Source organism: Mandrillus leucophaeus, unplaced genomic scaffold, assembly GCF_000951045.1.
Source record: "Mandrillus leucophaeus isolate KB7577 unplaced genomic scaffold, Mleu.le_1.0 Scaffold94, whole genome shotgun sequence".
Taxonomy (NCBI): Eukaryota; Metazoa; Chordata; class Mammalia; order Primates; family Cercopithecidae; genus Mandrillus; species Mandrillus leucophaeus.
Genome location: NW_012110252.1, coordinates 5145415 through 5168581, shown reverse-complemented (window position 1 = coordinate 5168581; position 23167 = coordinate 5145415).

The following is a 23167-nucleotide window of genomic DNA, read 5'->3' as shown; positions in this document are numbered from 1 at the left end:
GATGGTAGATAAATAGATAGATAAATGACGATTGATACATAGATAGATATAGAGATAGTAGATTTACATGTTAGACTGAAATTGAACGGAAAAAATGCACTGTTCATTATATGTTTTTGTGTAATTGTGTGGGCGTATACATTTGTTTTGAAGAAGATTAGAAATGAAGAAAATCACACAACTGTTGATAGTGGTTCATTTCAGGAAGGGGAAATCCACATGGTGTTTCTTTTCCTTTTTATATTTTTTATTATATTTTCTTTGTTATTATTTGACAAATTTCAGTACTATTTTCTTATAAGCTTTAATGATTTCCCTTTTGGTATTTATTTTTCCATCAGCATGTTCACAATAGACATCTATTACCTGATGATTACCCAAAAATAAAAGTTGTATTTTTTGTCTCTAATTTTGAGAGCAGACCACAGGGAAGGAAACCTTCTAGTTGGAGCGTCTATGCGCTGTAGAGATTCTAGAAATATTACTTCTTGCAGAATGAACACATAAGACAAACTATGGAACTCAGAAATCTCAGTATCTATAAAGTCCGTGTCAGTCATAAAGACCCATTAAAATGCAAGATTGTTCTTATGATCTGAGATGCAGGGCTAACTAAGAGTCCAGGTTCATCCCCACCTCCTGGCTTTTTGCATCTTACCTTCACCTGGGGATTCTCACGGGACTGCCACTTCAGGTCACAGAGGGCTTAGCCCAGTTTTTAACTTCCCTGGTTGCCTATGCGAAGGCAATCCTGCTGTCCTCACCCAGACAATGCTGATCATATTCCTTTGGATTATTTTCTTCACTGTGAATATCACAGTCTTACATCAGTTTATTTATTTACTTTTCTGTGTTTTGTTGAACACTGTCCACTAAATGATAAGTGACTGAGGACTGAGGTTGTGTCTGACTTGTGCAATGTCCCCTCACCAGAGCCTGGTACACCTCTATATAGGCAGCATTTAAGTTACGTTTTTAATTAATGATTGAAGTTGATTTTTAAAAACTAGCTTAAGCATGTGTCAGGTACCAAAACATTTGAATATTTAGAAACCATTTTTCCATGAAGCCAGTGGATTCACTGATAATTCAACTCTCTGTTTCTGTAACTGAATACCTGCTACTCTGTTAACTCGGAGTGCAAACATAGCCAATTCTCTTTTCTTTTCCTAATTAATCCAACTGTCTTGTAAGAGGAAATGTCAATATCCTACTTGCTTGTTGCTGAAATAAATGAAAAATGACCTGATGAACCAAAAGGATTTGCTTCTCTGCCATTTTCTTGATTACCTCATTTTAGCAAGACTTACTGTTTTTGCTTTTTATTCTTCCACTTAGAGGTACCTGTATCTAATCTCAGAGAGTTTTGAGACTATTAAAATGTTGCAAATTCCATTAAATATCTTGCAAACAAAATTTTTTGGTGCAATATTTTATCTTTTCAAATGCTTTAAGTATATTTTGTATAAACCTTGTCACTGATGATTTGGCTCAGTTACTTCATGGGCATAAATTAATATATCCTAACTATATTGGATAAGCTAACATATAACCTTGTTGGCTAAGCCAGTCCTCATTTTCAAACCAATCCACAAACCAACTATAATTTTTAATTCAAAAATATGTTAATGTGTATTCAGAGAAATCGTGTAAAAACTGAGTAAATTGCAGGTCACATTATGAAAGATAGATTAGTCTGGGACATACTTTATGATAAAGAAAGGTATATACTACTAAAAACTGATAGGTCTGGCACCCAGCACATAAATTTACCTCTTGTTAATAGCAGGTAGAAAATTTAAACCAAATTAGGATTGCCTGCAACTTTGGAAGAAAATGCTATAATTTGATTTCAAAAATAAGCTTTAGAGCTTTTATATTACACCAATATGAAAACATATGTAATTGTTTAAAGTGGTTGATGTAATTGAATATCACCTGATTTTTTTTTTTTTTTTTTTTTTTTGGTAATTATAGAACACATTCCAAATTCCTTAAAAGAACTTCTGATTCTTTGGTTGTTTAAAAATATTTTTCTTTTTAGCACATTGCAGGTCATAAAAATAAGTATTAACCAGAGCTGGAAAAAAAAATGGGAAAAAAGCCAGTTTTCATTGTCAGTGTTTCTTTCTGAGTCTTTTTTCTTTACTCCTCCAGGACTCTGCCTGATGTAGTTTAGATATTTGTCCAAATCTCATGTTGAATTGTATCTTCAATGCTAGGGGTGGGGCCTGGTGGGAAGTGTTTAAATCATGGGACCGAATACTTCATGGCTTGGTACTGTCCTTGTGATAGTGAATTCTCATGCAATCTGGTCATTTAAAAGTAGGGGGCACATCTCTCCCACTCTCTCTTGCTTGCTCCTGCTTTTGCCATGTGAAGTGCCTACTCCTGCTTCACCTCTGCCATGATTGAAAGCTCTCTGAGGCTTCACTGGAAGCCAAGCAGATACCAGCATCATACTTCCTGTGAAGCCAGCAGAACCATGAGCCAATTAAATGTCTTTTCTTTATAAATTACCCACTCTCAAGAATTTCTTTATGGCAACACAAGAAAGGCCTAATACACTGCCTTAACAGAAATGCATTCTTTGACAATAGGTGATGGGTGAAAGAGGAAATGTGACTGAGTGAATATTGTAATTAGTCCACTCTCTTACTCTACCATAGATATGAAATCAGAAATCCCAATACAGCACCCACATACTCTCTTTCTGACAAGTACATCAACCTTAACACATTTTTAATGCACGAAAGACTAAAAGCCCTGAGGATATATGGCACCTTACTTAAAGAAACCTTCCTCTTAGACGTCTAGGAGGATGTGCACTTTTGTAAGATTGTAGATGGATGAAGAAATGTCTTTGTTTTTTAAAGGAGAAAAAGCTCTGTTTTAAACACAAGCAAGCTCTCAGGGAGATAAATTTCAGGAAAATATGAAATATGAAAATTAATGTTCTGGACATTGATTTTTTAAAAACTATGTCCACAAGTAACTCTGACCAAGTCTAAAAACTGCTGTTGTAAAGCACCCATCGCTGGACACACTCATGTCTGACTCTTCCCCATACTTCTCTGGAATAACACCTTTAAACTCCTAAAACCCAAGAATTAATGCCATCCCCTTTCCCTCAGCAATGAAGCTTCTCACTAAACCTCCCAAAGAAGGTTATCATCAGTGACTCCAGAAGGTCCTTCTTCCACCTTGTTGAGATGTAGCTTCCCTCAACAAGATGGGAGGAGGACCTCCTGTTATTCAAAGGTGACATAACTTTCTAAGGGAGGCAACCCGAATTATTCCAAGGGTATTGCTTCGACATATCAGTTTGAAATGAAAATGATTCCCCTGTGAGAACATATTAGGTATTCTAACTTCATTGTTAATGAACGCAAGAGCTTTACTTGTTACCTGTCATTGCTGTTGTTACTTACCATTGTTGTTGCTACTTGTTAACTAATTAATTAATGCAAAATTGAATTGGCGCAGTAGAAGAGTCAGTAAAGCCTTCAGAATTGAAAAAAACTGGGCTCCCATCTCTGCTTTGATCCTTGCCAGATACATGATGTTGGGCAAGCAACTCCTGAGTTTCAGTGTTTTTAACTATTAAATGAAGATTAAATTACCAACTTCACAGGATTTTGAAGATTAATTGAATTGACATCTGTAAAGTCCATAGCATAGTCGCATGCCTGGCATAGCAGCCAATTAATATAATGTTAGTTCCGTTTTCTTATTCATCATTTGCTATGTGCAAAATTATCAAAGAAGAAATGAGATATAAATGCCTCTTAGCACAAAATATTGAGAGACAGCCAGATGTAGGAACAAAAAATTAAAATAGAGTTGATTAGAGGCTATAAAAGAAGCATGTACAAAGAACTATGGAAGAACAGAGCCAGAAGCCAGGAAGGCAGACTTCCATGTGGGTAATTCCATATGGTTTAATTCAACTCAGTATAACAAATTACCCTTGAGATCCTGCTCTCTGCTCAGCACTATTGTGTCCAATGGACCACTCAGAGTATCAACTGTAAACTCTGCTCTTTGGTAGTTCATAATTTAGTTCAGAAGACAAGACTTACAGAAAACATGTTTTACAAATATTTTTGAATGCCCATATGTGCCAAAAACTATACAATATATAGGGTATACATGGTCCCTTTCAAAGCAAAATTCTATTCATAGAGATTAATAAGTAAGAAGTTAATCAATTAAATAATTAATGTCACCAATTTATGAGATGCCAAGAAGTAATAGAGAAGATGAGTACTTTGGAAGGTCCTGTAGGGACCTGGCATGTCAGGCTGCCTTCAAACTCACTCTGAAGACCCAGGCCACCCTTTCTGAATGTGTAGAGTTCAGAGGCAGAATCTGAAACTTGAGTTTTCTGTGCAAAAAAAATCCTTTTGGTTTTCATACATCATATAATTTAACATCCCTACTCTGCTTTTTCTGGAGATCACAAGTAGTGAAATGATCACCAGAGTTATGTATTCCATTTGTGATATATGAACCATTAATTCTTATAAGATTTTATATATATATACACACACACACACACATATATACACACACACACACACACAAAATATGTGTGTGTGTGTATATGTGTGATCATTATTCTAGCTATTCTGGACTCTGCTCTGAGATGCTCACTGCTTCACCATTTGACTAAAGATACCTGACTTTGTAGAATATAGAGTCACAAGAATAGATTAGGCTTAAGACATATTTTAAATACCAAACCCAAAGAAGAGTTCATAACTAGAAATATCAGGTTGCTATTAAATATGATTCAAGATAATGGAGCTGACATAAGACTATGGATCTTGATGTAATGTCTTTAATTTTCCTAAACAGAACACATTTTTTACAGTAACATGACAGAGCAAAGTGCATTATGCCCAGCCATTAGAATTCCAAGAAACTGTCAACCTCAAAAGAAATCTTCCCGTAGAGCACAGGGCTAAGAAATATTCTCTAATTTCAAAGGCATTATTACTTTTGACTTCAGGATTCTTGGAAATACTATTTTCTTACATATCTGGTAATAGAATTTGGAAGGCAAAAATCAGCTTTCTTTTCTTTCTGATCCCCCAAACTGACCACAACTCACATAGCTTCATTCTTACCTCATTCCTAAATTCTCTACATCCAGGAGAAAATATATGGCAGAGAATAGAGGGAAGACACTGGAAACAAGTGGTCCTATGCACACATCAAGACTTCACTACTTATATGTGTATGACCTTAAGAATTATTAACCTCTCTTAACTTCAACTTCTTGACCAATGAAATAGGAAAAACAGTATAGTTCATGCAGAATTATTGTGAGAATATAATTAAGGATATAATAATCATGAAGCATCTGGAAATCAATAAAAAAATATATATAATCACTGTAACAGGAAGAATGAAACCATCTTTTACTTGAAGACAAAGGCTCTGAGTTTTGGGGGAAACGTAGTCACCAACATTTCTCAAATTTGAAGACAATAGTTTGGCATTCTCTAATAAAAATAGCTCAGTTAAAAGTGCTTGAGAGTCCCTCTTTGTAAAAAAATTCACAAACCAGCTGGGAGCAGTGGCTCACGCCTGTAATCCCAGCATTTTGGGAGGCCAAGGTGGGCGGATCATTTGAGGTCAGGAGTTCGAGACCAGCCTGGCCAATATAGTGAAACCCCATCTTTACTAAAAATACAAAAGTTAGCCAGGCATGGTGGCACACGCCTGTAATCCCAGCTACTCGGGAGGCTGAGGTAGGAGAATGGCTTGAACCTGGGAGGCAGAGTTTGCAGTGAGCCGAGATCACACTACTGCATTCCAGCCTGGGCAACAGGGCCAGGGTTAGACACTGTCTCAAGAAAAAAAAACAAAAAATTACAAACAAATACACAAATGCAGTCAATCAAAAGATGATTTGAGCATCTGTTCTAAGGGTAAGTTACACGGTCAATAAAGAAGACCATGGTAGTCGCTTCCAAGATGGCCAAATAGGAACAGCTCTGGTCTGCAGCTCCCAGCGTCATCGACGCAGAAGATGGGTGATTTCTGCATTTCCAACGGAGGTACTGGGTTCATCTCATTGGGACTGGTTGGACAGCGCATGCAGCCCACGGAGGGTGAGTCGAAGCAGGGCGGGGCGTCACCTCACCCAGGAAGTGCAAGGGGTCAGGGGATTTTCCTTTCATAGCCAAGGGAAGCCATGACAGACTGCATCTGGAGAAACAGTTCACTCCTGACCAAATACTGCACTATTCCCACAGTCTTAGCAACCAGCAGACCAGGAGATACCCTTCTGTGCCTGGCTCAGCCAGTCCCACGCTCATGGAGCCTTGCTCACTGCTAGTGCAGCAGTCTGAGAGTGACCTGCCCTCACCAGCAGTAGAACAAAACTGGATGGAGAATGAGTTTGATGAGTTGACAGAAGTAGGCTTCAGAAGGTCGGTAATAACAAACTTCTCTGAGCTAAAGAAGCATGTTATAATCCATTGCAAGGAAGTTAAAACCTTGAAAAATGGTTAGATGAATGACTAACTAGAATAAACAGTGTAGAGAAGACCTTAAATGATCTGATGGAGCTGAAAACCATGGCATGAGAACTTCATGACACATGCATAAGCTTCAATAGCCAATTCAATCAAGTGGAAGAAAGTATATCAGTGATTGAAGATCAAAATAATGAAATAAAGTGAGAAGACAAGATTAGAGGAAAAAAGAGTGAAAAGAAATGAACAAAGCCTCCAAGAAATATGGGACTATGTGAAAAGACCAAATATAAGTTTGATTGCTATACTAGAAAGTGATGGGGAGAATGGAACCAAGTTAGAAAACACTCTTCAGGATATTATCCAGGAGAAAGTCCCTAACCTAGCAAGGCAGGTCCACATTCAAATTCAGGAAATACAGAGAACACCACAAAGATACTCCTAGAGAATAGCAATCCCAAGACACATAATTGTCAGACTCACCAAGGTTCAAATGAAGGAAAAAATGTTAAGGGCAGCTAGAGAGAAAGGTAGGGTTACCCACAAAGGAAAGCCCATCAGACTAATAGCAAATCTCTCAGCAGAAACCCTACAAGCCAGAAGAGAGTGGGTGCCAATATTCAACATTCTCAAAGAAAAGAATTTTCAGCCCAGAATCTCATATCCAGCCAAACTAAGCTTCATAAGTGAAGGAGAAATAAAATCCTTTACAGATAAGCAAATGCTCAGAGATTTTGTCACCACCAGGCCTGCCTTACAAGAGCTCCTGAAGGAAGCACTAAACATGGAAAGGAACAACTCATACCAGTCACTGCAAAAACATGCCAAATGGTAAAGACCATTGATGCTATGAAGAAACTGCATCAATTAACGGGCAAAATAACCAGCTAACATCATAATGACAGGATCAAGTATAACAATATTCACCTTAAATGTAAATGGGCTGAATGTCCCAGTTAAAAGACACACACTGGCAAATTGGATAAAGAGTCAAGACCCATCAGTGTGCTGTATTCAGGAGACCCATCTTACATGCAGAGACACACATAGGCTCAAAATAAGGTGATGGAGGAAGATCTACCAAGAACATGGAAAGAAAAAAGAAAAAAAGCAGGGGTTGCAATCCTAGTCACTGATAAAACAGACTTTAAACCAACAAAGATCAAAAGAGACAAAGAAGGCCATTACATAATGGTAAAGGGATCAATTCAACAAGAAGAGCTAGCTATCCTAAATATACATGCACCCAATACGGTAGCACCCAGATTCATAAAGCAAGTCCTTAGAGACCTACAAAGAGACTTAGACTCCCATGCAATAATAATGGGAGACTTTAATACCCCACTGTCAATATTAGACAGATCAATGAGACAGAAGGTTAACAAGGATATCCAGGACTTGAACTCAGCTCTGCACCAAGTGGACTTAATAGACATCTACAGAACTCTCCACCGCAAATCAGCAGAATACACATTCTTCTCAGCACCACATCACACTTATTCTAAAATTGGCCACATAATTGGTAGTAAAACACTCCTCAGCAAATGTAAAAGAACAGAAATCACAACAAACTGTCTCTCAGACCACAGTGCAATCAAATTACAACTAAGGATTAAGAAACGCACTCAACACCGCACAACTACATGGAAACGGAACAACCTGCTCCTGAATGACTACTGGGTAAATAAGGAAATGAAGGCAGAAATAAAGATGTTCTTTGAAACCAATGAGAACAAAGACACAGTGTACCAGAATCTCTGGGACACATTTAAAGCAGTGTGTAGTGGGAAATTTATAGCACTAAATGCCTACAAGAGAAAGCAGGAAAGATCTAAAATTGACATCCTAACATCACAATTAAAAGAACTAGAGAAGGAAGAGCAAACACATTCAAAAGCTAGCAGAAGGCAAGAAATAACTCAGATCATAGCAGAACCGAAGGAGATAGAGACACAAAAATCCCTTCAAAAAAATCAATGAAAAGATCAACAAAATAGACAGACCGCTAGCAAAACTAATACAGAAGAAAAGAGAGAAATATCAAATAGATGCCCTAAAAAATGATAAAGGGGATATCACCACCGACCCCACAGAAATACAAACTACCATTAGAGAATACTATAAACATCTCTATGCAAGTAAACTAGAAAATCTAGAAGAAATGGATAAATTCCTGGACACATACACCCTCCAAAGACTAAACCAGGAAGAAGTTGAATCTCTGAATAGACCAATAAGAGGCTCTGAAATTGAGGCAATAATTAATAGCCTACCAACTAAAAAAAGTCCAGGACCAGACAGATTCACAGCTGAATTCTACCAGAGGTACAAAGAGGAGATGGTACCATTCCTTCTGAAACTATTTCAGTCAATAGAAGAAGAGGGAATCCTCCCTAACTCATTGTATGAGGCTAGTACCATCCTGATAACAAAGCTTGGTAGAGACATAACAAAGGAAAGAGAATTTTAGGCCAATATCCCTGATGACATCAATGCAAAAATCCTCAGTAAAATACTGGCAAACCAAATCCAGCACCACATCAAAAAGCTTATCCACCATGATCAAATCGGCTTCACCCTGGGTTGCAAGGCTGGTTCAACATATGCAAATCAATAAACGTAATCCATCATATAAACAGAACCAATGACAAAAAACACATGATGATCTCAATAGATGCTGAAAAGGCCTTCAACAAAATTCAACAGCCCTTCATGTTAAAAACTCTCAATAAACTAAGTATTGATGAAACATTTCTCAAAATAATAAGAGCTATTTATGACAAACCCTCAGCCAATATCATATTGAATAGGCAAAAACTGGAAAAATTCCCTTTGAAAACCGGCACAAGACAGGGATGCCCTCTCTCACCACTCCTATTCAACATAGCATTGGAAGTTCTATTTAGGGCAATCAGGCAAGAGAAAGAAATAAAGGGTATTCAGTTAGGAAAATAGGAAGTCAAATTGCCCCTGTTTGCAGATGACATGATTGTATATTTGGAAAACCCCATCGTCTCAGCCCAAAATCGCCTTAAGCTGATAAGCAACTTCAGCAAAGTCTCAGGATACAAACTCAATGTGCAAAAATCACAAGCATTCTTATACACCAATAACAGACAAACAGAGAGCTACATCATGAGTGAACTCCCATTCTCAATTGCTACAAAGAGAATAAAATACCTAGGAATCCAACTTATAAGGGATGTGAAGGACATCTTCAAGGAGAACTACAAACCACTGCTCAATGAAATAAAAGAGGACACAAACAAATGGAAGTACATTCCATGCTCATGGATAGGAAGAATCAATATCATGAAAATGGCCATACTGCCCAAAGTAATTTATAGATTCAATGCTATCCCCATTAAGCTGCCAATTACTTTCTTCACAGAATTGGAAAAAAACTACTTTAAAGTTCATATGGAACCAAAAAAGAGCCCACACAGCCAAGACAATCCTAAGCAAAAAGAACAAAGCTGGAGGCATCACGCTACCTGACTTCAAACTATACTACAAGTCTACAGTAACCAAAACAGCATGGTACTGGCACCAAAACAGATATAAAGACCAATGGAACAGAACAGAGGCCTCAGAAATAACATCACACACCTACAACCATCTGATCTTTGACAAACCTGACAAAAACAAGCAATGGGGAAAGGAATCCCTATTTAATAAATGGTGATGGGAAAACTGTCTAGGCATACATAGAAAGCCGAAACTGGATCCCTTCCTTACATTGTATACAAAAATTAACTCAAGATGGATTAAAGACTTAAATGTAAGACCTAACACCATAAAAACCCTAGAAGAAAACCTAGGTAATACCATTTAGGACACAGGCATGGGCAAAGACCTCATGACTAAAACAGCAAAAGCAATGGCAACAAAAGCCAAAATTGACAAATGGGATCTAATTAAACCAAAGAGCTTCTGCACAGCAAAAGAAACTATCATCACAGAGAACAGGCAACCTACAGAATGGGAGAAAAGTTTTGTAATCTACCCATCTGACAAAGGACAAATATCCAGAATCTACAAATAACTTAAACAAATTTATGAAGACAGTGTGGCAATTCCTCAAGGAACTAGAACTAGAAAAACCATTTGTCCCAGCAATCCCATTACTGGGCATATACCCAAAGGATTATAAATTATTCTACGATAAAGACACATGCACACGTATGTTTATTGCAGCACTATTCACAACAGCAAAGACTTGGAACCAACCCAAATATCCATCAATGATAGACTGGATCAAGAAAATGTGGCACATATACACCATGGAATACTATGCAGCCATAAAAAAGTGAGTTCATGTCCTTTGTAGGGACATGGATGAAGCTGGAAACCATCAGTCTAAGCAAACTGTCACAAGGACAGAAAACCAAACACTGCATTTTCTCATTCATAAGTGGGAGTTGGACAATGAGAACACATGGACACAGGGGAACATCACACACTGGGGTTGGTCGGGGGTTGGGGGGTATGGGGAGGGAGAGCATCAGGACAAATACCTAATGTATGCGGGGCTTAAAACCTAGATGATGGATTAATAGGTGCAGCAAACTGCCATGGCACATGTATACCTATATAACAAACCTGCACGTTCTGTACACGTATCCAGAACTTGAAGTAAATTAAAAAATAAATAAGTAAATAAATAAATAAATAAGAAAATTATTTGTCTCCCTCTTTAGGGCTTAGGCAAAGACTAATGTCTCCTTTGGGAAATGAGTATTTAGGTGCATAAAGAGTGTACACGCACATCCGATAGAAAAGTTGCATTTCAAAGTTGAAGTCATCAAGAGACCTTCTACATCTTACTCTTATGAGAATGCATCAAAGCACTTGAAGTATTACCTCCATACCATCTGCATTCAAAGACCTTAGCTTCACCTTTATTCCTCTCCCTCTACTCCACAGGACCTGGAGTTCCAAAGGCCATCACGGATTCTCCTGTCTGCTTTTACCAATCCATACCTTCATCCAACCTGTGGACGAAGGATTATGAAGGATTATGAAGTAGGAATGACTTAAACTTACAGGATTATGAAGTAGAATTACTTAAACTTACAGGTGTGTACTGAGAGGAAGCCCTGGGGAAGTTAGAGTGAGAAAAGACTCAAGGGTAAGGAAGGGAGGGTGTAAAGTGTGGATTAATGGAGGATCAGAAGACAAAGGTTATGAAAAAAAAAATGCTTTTGCCAAAAACCACAACCTGAGGACAGGGAGTTAAAGGGTTATTTGTCCAATGCATGTATGTTATCTGAAGTGATTATAAAGCACATTAACATCTTCAACTCATAATATAAACTATATTTTCAGTTTTCAAGCAGAGAACAGAAAACAGAAAGGTTTTGCAAAGTAAAAAGGTAAAAGATCATAATCATTGACCAGAGAGAAAAGTCCAGAAGTAGTTTTCCCAGTTAGGATCTTTACAGTGATAGTGGGGCTGAGATTGTTACTAAAAGTGAGGACTAGACCATTTTATCAGGAGGCTGAGAGTAGAAAACTTTGGTCAAACCCATATTTGCAGGATTTTCCTAAAATCTAGTTTGGCAACAAAAAGCCAGAAATCTGGTTTGGCTCCAAGCAAATCCCAAAATGTGAATAGTTAAATTAGGAAGTATAAATCATCCTTTCAGATAAAGTCTGTATTTTTTTCCAGAAACATTCTGGAAAATATAGAGCTATTGCATGCAGTTGTGTAGACTGCACATTGCAGGCCATGTCCCAGTCTATGTAAATGGTGCCCTGGGGATTGAATGTGAACTACCCTGACATCGCATGCAGCTGTTCTGCACTTAACAACAGATGTAACTCTAAATCTGGGGTCTTCTTTTCTTTATGTAGCTAAACACTTGTGCCTGAAATGTCTTTTAAACAACCAGTTCTCCAGTGGAACTATTCTAACAGTAACATGTCTAGTTCAGTTGAAGGCAGTCTATCCTGAGATTCACCTTTATGGCCTCACTTAGACTGTATACCACTTGAGATTCTTGACCTCTGCATTGATTTCACCTCATGTAGGATAAGTTTTAGAAAGGATTTGTTATCAGCCTAGTAAACAGAGCCTATTTTTATAGCCCATGTTTCTTATAGACAAATTCTAGATGTGATTCATAGATTCATATTCTACATTGCCTTGTACATAATAAGTACTCAAGGGTTATTAATGGAATGAGTGATAAGGGGAACTAAATCTACTGGTTTTTTCTTTTTTTTTTTTTTTTTTTTGTATCTTCCCATAACAACTGTGAAGGGGTAACACCCAAAGGCAACGTATGAGCATCAACGAATGATTCTCCTAAATAATAAAAGTTTTTTCCTTCAGAAATATTGCTTAAAACAGCTGAAGAACTAAATGAGGTTTGTGAAACAAAACTGCAAAGACAGTCTGGCAGAAATAGTTTCTTCTTTCCTAATCATCAAGCATGGTCCCATGGGGTGGTGCTGCCCTTCAGGCCAGGCAATGCTCCAATTGCATGCATTGGAGAAGCTGGTGATTGTGTTGTGGGAAAGGGGAGGCAGAGGCAGCCTGTGGGGTGTCTCAGCCTGATTGCTGAGAGAGGCCTTGGGGGTGGGACCTAATTCTGGAGTGCTGCTCTGCCTCACCTACCTCCTCCTAGAGTTGTGATAGATGTCTGTTATTTAAACTCTTGAAATAAGAGAAGAAAGTATTTAAAATGAGCATGTTAAAATGGAGCATTATTGAATTAGAAAACGAAGACTGATTTTGAGAGGCAGAATATAATTACAGGGTTGGAGCATTTCCAGGAGATTGTGGATGGCGCCGCAGCTGAGTGTTGAAGAAATTCTTCCAGACTGAGCCTAGACAGATGATGTTTGTCATCCTCCTCCTCACAAGTGCTGTGGACTCCAGTCCTACAATGATGCAGCACCTCACAGTGTCCACTGATGTCCAAATGCCAATGGTCTCAACTTCGTACGTATCCTCTAAAGCTGTATCCTCCAAACAGTGGAGAAAGCTGAACTCACAACTTTTTTTGATCTGCTGTGTGTAGAAATCGGATTGAGTGAATTAACATGAAAATATTGGAATCTGTAAAAAGCAACATAAGATTTAGATATTGTTACTAATATTGAAAAGGTTGCTGTATTACAATTCCTAATACCTTGGTCAAATATATTCAGAACCCTCATTAAAAGCATAAAAACAGGTCTATTTATACTGCTTGTAATTATAACATAGCAATTACTCTTTTTCACGGATAAGCTATGTGAATAGAAAACATTTTCCATTATTTTTAATAGGACCTTATACACTTAATTCATTGTAAAAGTTTATGTTTAAATTCTAAATACTTTAAGTCTAAATATTATTTATTTTGGGGGGAAAACTTTCCACAAGACTCGATAGATTTGCAAGCATTCAGATATGAAGGAAGGTAAACTTAGGCTTCACTGAGTAGCAAGAAAGGGAACAAGGGTTGACAGGCTGGCCTGCAACCCTGTTGGAGCTCCAGAGGCTGTCCTGTCCGGAACACTCAACTGTGTCCTCAGAATCCCATTATGCTCCTTACGGGATGGGTTTTCCCCAGTCTTTCTTGCTCATCAGCTCTTCTCACCCTTTCTGGTGCTAGACCTTGACTTCTGACTTCTTGTGATCACTTAGCATTTTGAATATTGGCTCCCTTCTGTTCGCTGTAACAATCACTTTTCGGAAGCCTACATCAGGATTTTCCAACTTTAGTTCAATTACCTGGAGAGCTTGTTAAACCAGACTGCTGGGCCTCAGGGTTTCTCTTTCAGCAGGTCTGAGGAGGAGTGGGAGAGAGTCAAAAATGTGTGTTTTCTAGGAAAACTGCCTGGAAATGCTGATGTTGCTGGTCCAGCCCCACCTTTTGAGAAGCACTGGCCCCCACCACACTTAGTGTTACCCTTAGGTTCACACGAATTCTAACAATCCCATGACATTAGATATTTTTATTCTCATTGTATTAATGCGGAAACGGAGACTCAGAAAAGTTTAATAGCTTGCCTGAGGGCACACAATGAATGAAAATAAACTAGGATGCTCACCTAGGACTCTCCTACACCAAAACCTATGATCTTTGACGTACATCGTTTTTGTTCTCATTGTATTCTCAAAATGAAGCCAGAAACGCCCCCCTCCCCAACTAACGTCCTTAGAAACATTTGTAAGAGAGGAATTCTTACCATTTTATCTCATGACCTTCTTAACCCAAGAATCTATGTCAGGTCATGGGTGAGAGAGTTGCCAGCTGCTGGCACTGATGCCCCCTCATCAGATTATCTGTGTGACAAGCAATTAAGAAGAGCTACATCAATGCCTCTCAGCACCTGCAACTCATTATGGAACCAAACAGCTCAAGTCCAAGAGTTCCATTCAGAAGAATGGTATACACAGATGATGCCTGATTTGTCAGGGATCCCCAAGGCCAATATTCAACTTCCATTAAGAAAAATGGAGATTTATGCAAAAGCTGTCTAATGCTCTCCATATGGTAGGCCATAGATAAGAAACTTAGCTACATTCAGTAAGAAAGTAGTCTCTGCCTTACCAGCCTATAGGCTTTTGAGAACATCTACTATTTTTTGCAAGTGGAAGAAGGCTCATAAAAGTTGTATTGCAATGGCTTGAGTCAAAAATCTACCTCAATGTTCTAGGAAATGATTTAAATAATTCATAACCAAAGACAGTCTTTATAAGCCATGGCTATATATACTGCATTAATCTGGCTGACCATTTAAGTGATGGCTGTTTTTAGCAATGCTCGTATCTCCTGCCATTCCAAGCTGGGTTCTAACAACAGCAGGTTTCATTCTGCCCCAGTTAGAGCAAGTAAACCCCAAAGCAGGTAGGTACTTAGGAAACTCCAGACCCCTGTGCTAGGGTTCAGCAACAGATTGTGATGGGTGGAATCTAACCAGTGAAATAAACATCCAATCGGTGTCTGTCCATGAGGGAGAATGGGGTTTAGTGTCAAAGTCATGCTCTTCAACAGTGTAGAGTGTTTAGGTTGGGTGGTGAGTTCAGCATGCTTGCACTACTTGTATCAAAATTGTACCAAAGAATTAATTCACAAGCTTATCAATACAAGAAGGGAGACACATACAGGCAGAAAGTTAAACACCTACCGCAGATACCTCAGGATGCAAGGAGGAACTAATTTTGCTCCTCCATGTACACAGCTCTCATCCTGCCCACGCCAGCCACCCACCCTCAAGGAAGTCTGACCAGAGGCACTCAAGTGATTCCCTTTGCATTTGGCTGAGAGAGGATTGCACTCCCCCACTTACACCCAGAGAAGCTGGGAAATGAAGAGAACCCCTAGCTACTCTCAATGGAAGATAGACTTAATGGAAAAAACCCCAGCTGTCAGTTCATCAGCACCTGCCTAATGGGGAAGAAAATCTTCCTAAACGTAACACCTGCCTTCACATATGACAATTTCCAGATGATACAGGGCTGCTAAGCCTAGAGACATTAGATTAATGAGTAGGCAAAGAAAGATTATAAAAATTCCAAGGAGATGCCACCTTGAAGGATGGAAACCAATACAAACCATCAGAAAAAATGTAGCAGACCAAGCCAATGTGTCCTGCTAAGCTCAAACTGCAGCAGCCTCTGTATGCCCCTTTCTGTAGGTGGCTTATGTAGCTCAGATCAGCCAAATTAAGTAGGATATTGCCTAGTTCCTTCTCTTCAGGGAGGGGTGGTGCTAGAATACTACTTAGAAGTCCCAAGGAAATCACACCTAGGTGGGCAATCATGTTTAAATCTAGACTCCAGATAAAATTCTATGTCAGAGGAGAGCAGAGAGACTTGAAATGACCAGGTACTCTTAGGAAGGAGGGAAATTATTCCCATTTTTCAGAAATTAAAGCAAAATCAGACACTCTGTTTTGAGTTTCCAAAAGTATTAATCAAAGCTGCCAGACTCACGAAAGAAGACTGAGGAAAGGGAAGGTGTTCAGAAATCCAGACCTTGAGACTATAACCCGGAGTATCAATGCAGAAGTTATGGCTGACCCAGGTGCAACTGCAAAAACCATCTGCTTTACTGATGCCAGGTCTCCCTTTCAAGGTTGCCCCTAGAGATAATGCTCTGAATATGTTATTTTCATTGAATCAGTTATATTCCTGTGCTATGCTATGCCCTGGCCAAGGTGGTTTCTACCAGGCCAAGAAGAAAGACATAGGTTTTCTATAGCATTGGAGATCACAGGCAAAGGAATTGAGTAGGTGGTATTTATTCGATGAGAGAATTTTATTCAAATATAGCATCCCAGGCAAAGGCACAAAGCAGATTCCAAGTGGGTATTTGTTGGGAGAATGACGGTATTAAACAGTCAGTGGAACTTGCAAGTAGACAGTTGACACTGGGGAATAATAAGAGATGAGGCTAAGGAGGTAGCTATTCACAGAAGACATTGCTAAAGAATTTAGACTTTATTCTGAAGGCAGATGGGAGCCATTGAATGTTATTAAGATGAGGTATGACATAATCCCATTTACAGCATAGAAAGATGACTCTGATTACTAAGAAATGAGTGAGTATAGAAGCAAGGAGAAGTGTTGTAAACTTTTGCCAGCCATTACGAATCAAAATTGTTCTGTATTGCATAAACTAAATGTCAAACGGAAATTTCTTGGTGGAGTGAACAACGCTGCGAAGTACACTCACTGAAAATAGCAAAGTAGAGCTCTCATTGGCTGAGAGCAGAGACAGTGTAGTTTGCTAATGTTCATTGGTTTAGAATTGTTCAGTTTATTCTGTCTCCCTAGTTCTCATTGGCTAATAATGTTTAGTAACGTTTACATAAATTACAATATTTCATAATAAGTTACATAATATATATTATCTCTTTTTATTTTAGAAAATAATTGAGTTAAATGGTGTTGGGCATTAAGCTGGATATATTAGTTTCCTATTGCTATTCTAACAAACTATCACAAGTTTAGTGGCTTACCACAACACAAATGTATTATCTTACAGTTCTGTAGAAGTCCAAAACAACTTTCACTCAACTAAAAGCAAGGTGTCAGTATGGTTGCATTCTTTGGTGGCTCTAGGGTGAAACTCTGTTTCCTTGGCTTTTTCAGTTTCTAAGTGCTGCTTTCAATCCTTCTTCAAATCCACCAGTGTGGCATCTTCAAAACCCACTCTGAGTCTGACTTCCTCTTCTGTGGTTTTCCTCCACTTTCAAGGACACTTGTGATTACACTGGGTCCACCTAGATAATCCAACATAATCTGCTTATTTTTAGGTTGCTAATTAGCAGTCCTGACTCCACCTCCATTCTCAATTCTCTCTTGCCACATAATGACATATTCTTAAATTCTGGAGGTTAGGACATGGGCATCTTCGGTGGGGCGAGGGAGAGAATTATTGTCTATAACATCTGGTTACTTACTTATCTCTCCAATAGATAGTGGATCTAATCTCGCTGCTTCCAATTCTCATACTGACTCTCAGAGTAGTCACCCTGAAGTAGGCTGCAGGAATTTTGAGGAGGATGCTGTCCTTCAGAATGCATGTTGTTAGGAGAAAAGCATTCTGGAGGGCATGTGGCTTGATTTGGGCCTTGAAGGATGAATATTATTGTTTTAAGAACAGAACAAGGATGTAGACTACCTAAGGAAGGAGGCCAGAGAGAGAAGAAGTGCAGAAGAAAGATTGTAAAAGGCCTGGTTAGAGAACTATAAGCAGACTGACAAGAAAATAACTGTTTTCCCACCAACCAGGGTTTTCATTAAAGGGCAATGTTGTAGAATATAAATGCCATATATATGAGATGGCACCAAGCCAACCACACATGTATGCACATGCACACACATACACACATAAGGAAAAATGTCCCACCGGAGACTCTTCAAGGAATTGTTTTCAAATAAATGGTCCGAAGTACAGATGCTAAAGCATGGCAGGTAGAGGGGTTTTGGTGGTACATTGACATTGTGACATCTATCAAAAATGTATCCATGACCTAGAAGGATTGACTTTCACCTAGTAGATGGAAGACAACAGGTCTAAGACACATCATTACTTCAGGGAATTTGAAGAGAACAAAACTCTCTCTTAAAATGCTGGTAATGTACCCCTTAGCGATGATAAGAACCCAAATACCTGAGGCACTGAAGTAATTCTTCCCAGGAAGACACCTCCAGGACCAAACTGGGTGTGCAGGAGAACACTACTGGCAGTAAAGCATAAGGGGTTCTGTGGTAAGAAGAGAGGAACAGGGCTCTCTAAAAGCAGACAGATGGGACATTTAGCCAGTCTAGGAGGTGAGAGAAGGCTTCTCAAAGAAGGAAAGGGCCCCATTGCATCTTAAAGAAAAATAGGATAAACCAGGCAGAGAAACAAAAGCAGTCAAACCAAGGGAATACTGTAAGCAAAAGTGTGGATATATAAGACTACCTGATACTTACAATATGCTAATTTGTACTGTTATTTTTATTTCCCAGCTTCATCTCAGGTCCTTTTAACTAAATCATCAGTTGTAAAATCCGTATCTTATACCTCTTCAAGACCCTCATATTTGCATCAATTCCTTTCAAGAAGAAACTGGGAAATTCTTCGCTGATGTTGTGACTCGCTCTGTCATGATCTGACCCTGCCTTTGCTTTGGTTGCATTTGCTGCAGATTCCCACTTCCCATTTCACTTATGCTCCAGCAATACCACAGGGCAAAGCTAGTTCTGCTGAAATGTCTTATTCTTTTGTGTTTCTGGCCTTGCCCTGCTATTTTGTCTCCTGGGAATTTCCCTTCCCTGTCCTCCCACTTGTCTGCTTAGTGAACCTCTGGTTCTCCTTCAGAACTAGGTTCAGACTTGATCTAAGCTGCCTTCTGCCCAAGAGAAAGTTAATTCCTCTCCCTCTGCACTTTTTTCATTCTTTCAACATGCTGCTGTATTTTACCTATTTATTGCACTGTGATCTATTTCCTTTCACGTATGCCTCCCACCTCCAACTAGACTGTGGCTTCTTTGTTTCAAGAACTGTGTTATTCACTGTTGTACCCCTAATGTCTGACACCATCCCCAGCTTTAAATTTATTTACTTATTTTTTATATTGTTGTTTATATTTATTTTTATTGTTATAAACTATTTAGTGTCAATAAATATGTTTGCATGCCTTACCATGCCCTAACCTTAGCACTACCCTGGGATCACAAGAACAGGACAGATAAGACTGTAGCTTAGATATTAGTAAATAAAAAACAAAAGTTGCAAGTAAGTAGCTATTATAATAACATAATTTCAGAAAGTCATCACACAATAAAGAACAAAATAGGGTAACATGAAATGTGTTCGTTGAACTGTTATTGAATTCATGAGAAATATCAACATGTTATTTGAAACTGAATTTCAACAAAGTCAAAATTAAATCTGTATAACTACCCCTTATTCATACCTCTATACACCTCAAATCATTTAAATTCCAAAAAGAAACAAAAAGGGTCAACAGTTTCAAGCTAGAAAGGTTCATAAATCATTCTTCCTTGTCTCTCTGCTTGCCTCTGGTAAGAAGAAAATAAAAATGAAAAAGTTAAGACAAATATGACACCAAAATGTTAAATTACACAAACTAAATAGGCAATCGAGCAATGAAAAGCTCAGGAATTAGTTGGTGAATAGAAAAGTCATCAGCAGGTATTCATCTAGTGGGACAACTTAAATAGCTTTCAAGAAATTACTTTGGAAAGGATCTTGATTTAACAATGTCAAGGGAAATCTAGCCCTACTTCAAATGTTCTTCTGAGGCAAGCTAATAGGCTGCCAGAAAACAAACTGCAGCATTAAAAGGAAACAGAGAGATTCACTGGGAGCCCCGCATTTTTCAATACTCCTATTATTTATGTCTACAGGAGCCATGCGGTGAACAGGTATCGTCCCCTACTTTCAAGGCCCTGCAACATCTCGCATGGTGTTCTCACAAAGAATATGCTTTGGTTTCTTTCCATGAAGAAGTGGTAGACCAGGAGTCAAGAGATCTCAATTCTTTTTAATCCCTCTGTCACTAACCAGGCATGTGGTCTCAGATGAGCCACTTCATTTGCCTGTACGGGCCTCGATGTCATTATCTGTAAACTATAACCAGATAATATCCTTTTCCAATCTAAGTGTCAGTGATTCCAAGCCATTAAGAATTTGGTTTAAGAGAGAATGTTATTTCTGTTGTTTCAGAGTAGAATCAAATTTCAGGACTCTAATGTGCATCTGTCCTGTATGCATGGGTTCCCAGGTTACTCAAGACTGCCCATCAGTCTTGCTGATGGCAGTCTTGCTGTGGACCAATCTTACCATCTCATTTGTGCATAGGGCAAGATCTGATCAACGTCTCTCTCTTTTCATGGGAATGCAGGCAGTCTTCACTTTGCACAGCAGTCCACATCCATAAAAATGGCTGTACAAACTGATACTGTGCTAGGTAATCTTTAATAATCACCAGGGAAAATTACAATTGTTCTGTGACCTCTGAAAACTTTTGTCAAAATATTAAAACCCCTATTACTATCAGTTATATATGTATAGGGTGATGGAAAAATAGTAGAACTATTTTTTAGTACACTGTGATGTAAAACATTAGAGGCAGTGAGAATTAAAACATCATATTTCTTTGTAAAAATCTTCTCTCTTGATAAGCTCTTTGAACAGTGCTTCCATTTTCTTCTCATTGTGTAACTTATAGAGCGAGCTTCTTTTCATGTCTTGGCAAATTGTCACATTCCTTCCAAAGTTTGTATTAGCTTCCAACATTTTTACCCTTTTGTATTAGCTTCCAATACTTTTACCCTTTGCACTTTCAGGATTATGAAATATCTCCAAATCCCTTCAGTTTGAAAGTTTTTGCTGGCATCACTTCCTCTAGGACATCTTCATCCCTTTTTATCACAACCACTTTATGTCAATAAGTTTCCCTAATAAAATAAAATAAAATAAAATAAATAAGTTTTGCTTCACTCAGTGTTTCTGGGGGCATGTGCAGAGACTCTCGAAAGATGGCAATGTCAAGGTCAGCTCTTTGTTCTATAACTTCATTTATGCTCAATTTTAATTTCTTTTCCAGAATTAGCACATTCTCTTTCTTTACTCCATTTTTATCTTTGTTGGTCACTTCTATTTTGATTGTCTAATTTTGTAAAATGGCATGTGGATTATTCAGGGGCAGACAAGGACACAACACAACTATATGCTTTGTTGTCTGTGCATGAATGGAATAATAGACGTGCAGCAACCAATCATCACAGACTTTGAAAGAAGTGACACGATTGGCCATTGACCATGATAGCAATCTGTTATGTACTCAGTGACTTGTGAACGGAAGAACTTTCGGCAATGTTGATATATAATGTAATTATTCACAATTAATATTCTGTGGTAATCAAAATTTGAACCATATTTTGGGACTAGGGTTACTTAATACCATTTGTTTGTAACTGAAATCCATGCATATCAGAATTGTGTCAAGTAAGGCCTGCCTGTATGGCGAAATTGGCTTTTTGTTTTCCTCTTATCAATCTTGATAAAGCCATCTTAAGAATTCCTTTTTATGACCGAGCACAGTGGCTCACACCTGAAATCCCAGCACTTTGGGAGGTCGAGGTAGACAAATCACTTGAAGTCAGGAGATTGAGACCAGACTGGCCAACATAGTGAAATCCTGTGTCTGCCAAAAATATAAAAACTTAGCCAAGTGTGGTGGCGTGCGCTTGCAACTGTAGTCCCAGCTACTCAGGACGCTGAGGCAGGAGAATCGCTTGAACCTGGGAGGCTGAGGTTGCAGTGAGTCAAGATCACACCACTAAACTCTAGTCTGGGCGACAGAGTGAGACTTCGTTTCAAAAAAAAAAGAAAAAAGAAAAAAAGAATTCCTTTTCTCACATACTTGTTCTTCTTTTTAATTCTCTGTTTTTTCCAACAACACTAAAGTTACCATGAAATATCCCTCTTCCAATTCAGTCTCCTACTCTCCTCCCCACATCTTCCATCATATCTATCAACCAAAACAGAAACAAGAAACGGTCTTAATTGTTTCCTATAAAAATGAAAGTAAAGGTCAGGTGCGGGACTCACGCCTGTAATCCCAGAACTTTGGGAGGCCAAGGAGAGCGGATCACGAGGTCAGCAGATCGATACCATCCTGGCTAACACGGTGAAATCCCATCTCTACTGAAAACACAAAAAATTAGCCGGGCTGGTGGCTGGCGCCTGTAGTCTCAGCTACTTGGGAAGCTGAAGCAGGAGAATGGCGAGAACCCGAGAGGCGGAGCTTGCAGTGAGCCGAGATCGCACCACAGCACTCCAGCCCGGGTGACAGAGTGAGACTCCATCTCAAAAAATAAAAAAAGAAAGAAAGTAGAAGTGGAGAAATGCCCGAATAAAAAATAAAAAATAAACAAATGAAAAAAACCCACAGAGTCATAAGTCCTTTCAGAATTTTTTAAAAGTCTACATCTATTTCCTCTCAATTTGGTTTTAGTTAAAATAACTCTTCTTAATAAATATTAAGATATCACTATGTTGCAAACATGCAATATTTCAGCTGCTTTGTAAATTCAATAGGCTCCTGTGGATAGGACAGGGGTTATCATTATTATGTATGACATCTATAAACAAAAAATAAAATTCTAAGGCCCCCCCAACCATCTGAATGGACTCACTCCTTGGCCAGGGGCACTA